The sequence below is a fragment of the Muntiacus reevesi genome, chromosome 20 (assembly GCF_963930625.1).
Source record: "Muntiacus reevesi chromosome 20, mMunRee1.1, whole genome shotgun sequence".
Lineage (NCBI taxonomy): Eukaryota > Metazoa > Chordata > Mammalia > Artiodactyla > Cervidae > Muntiacus > Muntiacus reevesi.
Window position 1 is genome coordinate 23633932 of NC_089268.1, and position 7344 is coordinate 23641275.

Genomic DNA, 7344 nt, shown 5'->3' on the forward strand with positions numbered 1-7344 from the left:
AGAGGGGCTGCTCTGCGTGTGGAATTGGGCTATGAGCTCAAGGCACTCCTGTGACACTGCAGGAAAAAAAAAGGGGCAAGGCTGGCGAAAACGCCCCATCCACTGGAGAAAATTATGCTCTGTAACCAGATTGCTATAAATGCTGGTTTGAAGAAAATACAGTGTAGATCGAAAGTAGCCAGCTGATAGAAATGCTCCTTTGCACATGAGTATCTAAACTCTTTTTTCTTTCAATACATTTTTAAATTAAAAATGTTGTACACCAAAATGATTAAGTTATATATATATTTATATACATAAAAATATATATAAGCACACACACACACACACACACACACACATATATATATACATATATATATATAGTTCCTTGGAGAACAAGGAGACCAAACCAGTCAATCCTAAAGGAAGTCAACCCTGAATATTCACTGGAAGTTCAGTTCAGTTCAGTCACTCAGTCATGTCGGACTATTTGTGATCCCATGGACTGCAGCACGCCAGGCCTCCCTATCCATCACCAACTCCTGGAGTTTACTCAAACTCATGTCTATTGAATCAATGATGCCGTCCAACCACCTCATCCTCTGTTGTCCCCTTCTCCGCCGCCCCTCAATCTTTCCCAGCATCAGGGTCTTTTCCAATGAGTCAGTTCTTTGCATCAGGTGGCCAAAGTATTGGAACTTCAGCTTCAGCATCAGTCCTTCCAATGAATATTCAGGACTGATTTCCTTCAGGATGGACTGGTTGGATCTCCTTACAGTCCAAGGGACTCTCAAGAGTCTTCTCCAACACACAGTGCAAAAGCATCAATGCTTCGTCACTCAGCTGTCTTTAGAGTCCAACTCTCACATCCATACATGACCATGGGAAAAACCACAGCCTTGACTAGATGGACCTTTGTTGACAAAGTAATGTCTCTGCTTTTTAATAACCTGTCTATGTTGGTCATAACTTTCCTTCCAAGGAGTAAGCATCTTTTAATTTCATGGCTGCAATCACCATCTGCAGTGATTTTGGAGCACAAAAACTAAAGTCTGACACTGTTTCCACTGTCTCCCCATCTATTTGCCATGAAGTGATGGGACCAGATGCCATGATCTTAGTTTTCTGAATGTTGAGCTTTAAGCCAACTTTTCCACTCTCCTGTTTCACTTTCATCAAGAGGCTCTTTAGTTCTTTTTCACTTTCTGCCATAAGGGTGGTGTCATCTGCATATCTGAGGTTATTGATATTTCTCCCGGAAATCTTGATTCCAGCTTATGCTTCTTCCAGCCCAGCATTTCTCATGATGTACTCTGCATATAAGTTAAATAAGCAGGGTGATAATATACAGCCTTGATGTACTCCTTTTCCTATTTGTAGTCAGTCTGTTGTTCTATGTCCGGTTCTAACTGTTGCTTCCTGAACTGCATACAGATGTCTCAAGAGGCAGGTCAGGTGGTCTGGATTCATTGGAAGGACTGGTCCTAAAGCTGAAGCTCCAATACTCTGGCCACCTGATGTGAAGAACTGACTCGCTGGAAAAGACCCTGATGCTGGGAAAGATTGAGGGCAGGAGAAGTGGGTGACAGAGGATGAGGTGGTTGGATGGCATCACTGATTCATGTACATGAGTTTGAGCAGACTCCAGGAGATAGTGAAGGACAGGGAAGCCTGATGTGCTACAGTCCATGGGGTCACAAAGAGTTGGACACAACTGAGCTACTAAACAACAGAAGCAAAATGATTATTTTATACACACACACACACATTTTTTAAAAATTCTTTTCCCATATAGATCATTACAGAGTATTGATTAGAGTTCCCCTTGCTATACAGTAGATTCTTATTATTCATCTATTTTATAATAGTAGTGTGTATATGTCAACCCCAATCTCCCAATTTATTCGTCTCCCCTACTTTCTCCCTTCATAATCATAAGTTTATTTTCTACATTTTTGAAAATGACTATTTCCACTGTTCCTTCTAAGGAGACTCTATAGGAGTAGGTGCAGAGGTTTAACTTTGGGAACACATAGGTATGTTCCCCACTTTGATTTCTGGTTTTGCAGTGGCCCAAAAGGTGCTCATGATAATTCCAACAGACAATAAATGCAAAGTCCTCATGTTGATAAACTCTACATGAGGTTGTAAAACACCAAGTAACAGAGAATTCCCTGATAGTTCAGTGGTGAGGATTCCATGCTTCTCCTCCAGGGGGAATTCCTGGTTGGGTTTCCTCAATCCCTGGTTGGGGAACTAGAACCCCCAAAACCACACAGGGCAGCCAAAAAAAATCCAAAATTAAAAGAAAATGATCACCTCTCATTAAAAAATCCATCAACTAACAAATTATACATTGCATGGAGATCTAAACAATGTGGTTTTAAACTACTTCAAAAAATGAGAAATATTGGAGTATTTATTAGACAATGAGAAGTTCAGATTTGTTGCCCTTCTTCTGATTATGACCTTTGCATTGAAATAAGCTCAGCCACCTGTGATCTGGGGAAATTACTTCGGCTTTTCACTCAAGCTGTTCTCTCTAAGCATCTGGAGCATTCTCTCCACACATTGCTTTCCCATACCTCATGCACATCATTCTTAGTTCCTAAAATGTTTCTTCCTTCACTCCCATTTTTACCCAACTTCTCACAATCATCTCTCGCTTCTCACAATTAGTTGGTTGTGTGTGCTGCGTTTATGTGGTGTGTGTTATTTGGATGGCATTTTAAAAAGTGGTGCTCTCCCTGGCTGGCTTGTTGCACTTTGAGGACCAGGGTTGTATCTTTGTTGCACGTCATTTGTTATCTAGACTCAGTGCCATGCCCAGCACACAATAGACAATTGATAAATACCATTTAGATGAATTAAGTTCAAGACCAACTTGAAGAGGGCAAAAAGCTCAGAAGGCAGTCCAAATGGTATGCAGAAGGGTGACAGAGACAACCTCATTTCACAAACTGCTTTTAAATTATGGTTTGTAGAACCGCAGCTGTGACCTTCATATTGCTGTTTGCTCTCTCATTATTCTGGTCAGCGAGGGCTTCTTATCAGGATCCCTGTGGCTCGAACAAAACTGAAAGCAAGCCCAAAGTATGAAGCTTAGAAGGACCAAAGATGGTGTAAAAGGTGCTCGACATACAATACGCGTGCACACCCTTCAAGGGGTGACCGTGAAGGTTTCAACAGTCTTTAGAAAACTCCGGACAGTTCTTTTTTTAATTATTTACTTAGGTCTTAGTTGCAGCTTATGGGATCTCGTTCCCTGACCCGGGATCGAACCTGGGCCCCAGCTCTGGGAGCACAGAGTCTTAGTCACTGCACCACCAGGGAAGTTCCTCTCCTGACAGTTCTTAGTGGCAAAGGGCACAGAGGGGAGAGGAGGGGAGTTTGACGCATAAATAGAGATGGTTTTCCTTTAGTGCCATTCACAGACTTTCAGTGTGAGGCAAGTTTGAAAGTGATGGGTAAGCCAGGATCCCGCCCTACGCTGATCCTTAACTTGCAGGGTGGCTTCAGGAGAGTGGCACAATTTCTTAATCTCAATTTCTGAATATTGGTAAAATGGGATAACAATTAATATTAGAAAATCAGAAATTTTAATTTGAGGGTGCTTGCTTATTGTTAGCAAAGCTGGTTGAAACAAGACGACTTACGGTCTTCAATGATCTCTCTCTCTCCACATCTGTGTATCTACAATAGAGGGATATCGGAGGATAAAGATGCTGAAAGATTTCCAGCATTTTCTATATTCCAGACCCTGAGTTAGGTGCCTATTTATGCACCACATTGAATCCCACCACGGGGGTACTGCAGGCTAAGTCTCTTCAGTTGAGCCTGACTCTTTGAGACGCAATGGACTGTAGCCCCCCAGGCCCCTCCGTCCATGGGATTCTCCAGACAAGGTTGCCATGCCCTCCTCCAGGGGATCTTCCTGACCCAGGGACTGAACCCCATGTCTTGTGTCTCCTGCGCTGACAGACAAGTTCTTTACTACTTTTGCCACCTGGAAAGCTATAATCCTGCCACAGGTAGATATAATTTTTTGTTTTTACAAGTTGAACTTGCTCCACTGATTTTAAATAATTTAATAGTTACTCAAGCGCCCACCTGTCATCCTGGTATGAAGTCCAGAGACTCCCTCTCATTGTTTCACTAATGCTTTATTGAAAAAGCAAGAGAGTTCCAGAATAATATCTACTTCTGCGTTATTGATGATGCCAAAGCCTTTGACTCTGTGGATCACAAAAAAACTGTGGAAAATTCTGAAAGAGATGGGAATACCAGACCACCTTACCTACCTCCTGAGAAATCTGTATGCAGGCAGGTCAAGAAGTAACAGTTAGAACTGGACATGGAACAACAGACTGTTTCCAAATCAGGAAAGGAGAATGTCAAGGTTGTATATTGGCACCCTGCTTATTTAACTTATATGCAGAGTACATCATGCAAAATGCCGGGCTGGAGGAAGCACAATCTGGAATCAAGATTGCCGGGAGAAATATCAATAACCTCAGACATGCAGATGACACCACCCTTATGGCAGAAAGTGAAGAAGAGCTAAAGAGCTTTTTGATGAAAGTGAAAGAGGAGAATGAAGAAGTTGGCTTAAAACTCAACATTCAAAAAAGGAAGTTCATGGCATCTGGTCCCATCACTTCATGGGAAATAGATGGAAAGATGGAAACAGTGACAGACTTTATATTTTTGGGCTCCAAAATCACTGCAGATGGTGACCACAGACATGAATTTAAAGAGGCTTATTCCTTGGAAGAAAAGCCATGACCAACCTAGACAGCATACTAAAAAGCAGAAACATTACTTTGCTGACAAATGTCCCTCTAGTCAAAGCTATGGTTTTTCCACTGGTCATGTTCTGATGCGAAAGTTGGGCTGTAAAGAAGGCTGAGCACTGAAGAATTGATGCTTTTGAACTGTGGTGTTGGAGAAGACTCTTGAGAGTCCCTTGGACTGCAAGGAGATCCAACCAGTTCATCCTAAAGGAGATCAGTCTTGAATATTCATTGGAAGGACTGATGTTAAAGCTGAAACTCCAATATTTTGACCATGTGATTTGAAGAATTGACTCATTGGAAAAGACCCTGATGCTGGGAAAGATTGGGGGCAGGAGGAGAAGGGGGATGACAGAGGATGAGATGATAGGATGGCATCACCGACTCGATGGACATGAGTTTGAGCAAGCTCCGGGAGTTGGTGAAGGACAGGGAGGCCTGGCGTGCTGCAGTTCATGGGGTCACAAAGAGTCAGACATGACTGAGCAACTGAACTGAACTGAATGCTTTATTTCCAGAAAAAGATGTAGGCTTCCTTTAGCCTAATAAGATGGTTAGTCCAGCGTCTCTTCCCAGTGGTGAGAAAACAGGAACCTTCTTTGCTACCAGATGTATCTAGTGAAGAAAAGGTTCTTCCTGTTCCCACAAAGGCTCTTTCCACCTTTCAGGGTTATAGCTGGGGGGCCCTGTACCCTCCTAGGGCTTCCTCATCAGCCTACCTGGCTGTGGAATTATTTCCCAGAATATTACCACCAAGTGAGGGCCAGCACACCCAGAGCAGCTGTTTGGGGTGCAGGCCCTCGTCTTAAGCCAAGGGTTCTTAACATTTTTTGTTCCATGGGTACTTTCAGCATTTCATTGAAGTCTCTGAATCTCTTCTTGAAATATTTCTTTTTTCTTTTTGATTTACCTTTTTAAAGTGATCTTTTAAAAAATATATAATATTTTTAAAGGTCTTTATTGAATTTATTACAATATTGTCTCTCTTTTAAGTTTTGGTTTTTTGGCCATGAGGCATGTGGGATCTTAACTCCCCGATCAAGAATTGAACCTGTATCTTCTGATTGGAAAGTGGAGCGTTAACCACTGAACCACCAGGGAAATCCCCCCTTGAAATATTTCTTAAATGTACAAAATAGTGTGCATAGAATTATCAAGGTGACCAGTTGCACTGAAATTTGTTGATCAAAATATAATAAAACCTAAAAGTCTGATAGAGATAGTTCTTCATAGCATAGAAAATAACAAGACCTAGTGGCATTTTTAATAACTAGTAAAATTTCAGAGTAGGAGTAATGAGTATTTTAAGGGATCTGGAATAAGTATAATAAGGGGGAAAATTATTTGGGATTTCTATTGATGACAAAAACCATAAAACTACTGATGGAAATACTGAATTTCAATTAAATGCACTTTTTTTTCCTATTCAACTATATGTACCACCTGAATTCTATTCATGAAGCTGTGGGTAAAAATATCTGTTGATTGTTTTTTTAAAAGATTTCTTTTTAATGTGGACCATTTTTAAATGACTGAATTTTTTTTTTTAAAGATTTTTTTAAAAAATGTGGACTATTTTTGAAGTATTGAATTTGTTACAATATTGCTTCTGTTTTTACGTTCCAGTGTTTTGACCACAAGGCATGAGGGACCTTAGCTTCCGGACCAGGGATTGAACCCACGTCTCCTGCATTAGAAGGTGAAGTCTTAACCACCGGACTGTCAGGGAAGTCCTCTGTTTCAATGTAATTTTACCTCAGGAATCTCTTTGTCATTTCTTGTCCCTGGTAATTCTCATAATTACCTTCATTTATAGCGATAAATCTCCTTAACTTGACATCCCAGGGTCAAAGGGAGGAGTGTAAGTCAAAATCTCCCCAGGAGCGCCTGTGCTCCTTAAAAAAGTTAATTCAACACCCCTTATGTGATAGGCTTTACAGAAGAGCTAGAGGACATGTGAAGTTATCCTCAGAAAAGACAGTAAAACTAAGTTTGCCGAGCAGAAGAGAACTCTACAGACAGATAACAAATTTGAGGCTCAGAGAGTTTAAGCAACTTGCTCAAATTTGCACAGAAGGTAGAAAGCAGAGCCTGGCCAAACACGTCTGTCCAATTTCCTAAATTTAACTTTTTTCTGCTATATCATTTTGTTTTCTATGTAAGATAAATTGGATTCCCACTGCTTTCAAGGTATCAGAAATGTCAAAGAAACTTTTGAAATATCAAAGGAAGACATTTTAAATTTTAGCTTTTTCTTCTGTTTATTATGTTTTATTTAGCTTTAGTTTGGAAGGTGCTGTCAAATTAAAATAGGTGTCAACTTTCTGACGTGGAGCCCTCTTTTTCCCAATGAGGATACATCTAGATAATAGAGAATATTTTATGTTTGCAGATAGTTATTCAATATTTGAGCAAGCTACAGGAGGAAGCGGAGGACAGAGGAGCCTGGCGTGCTACAGGGCATGGAGTCACAAAGAGTTGGACAAGACTTAGCAACTGAACAACAACAATAGTTATTTAACAACTGTCCCCAGACTCTGTCCCTGATACATAGTGACTTTATCATGGA

The 7344-nt window shown here is 40.8% G+C and overlaps 1 protein-coding gene across 1 annotated transcript in view; it reads left to right on the forward strand.

Annotated features, from left to right (window-relative positions):
* Window positions 1-6437, forward strand: part of C20H6orf141 (chromosome 20 C6orf141 homolog) — a 72929-nt gene extending 66492 nt beyond the window's left edge. The window contains exon 4 of the mRNA XM_065913123.1: window positions 6402-6437. The gene's annotated coding sequence lies outside the window, so the exon portion shown is untranslated. The remainder of the gene's footprint in view (window positions 1-6401) is intronic.
* The last annotated feature ends 907 nt before the right edge of the window (window positions 6438-7344 follow it).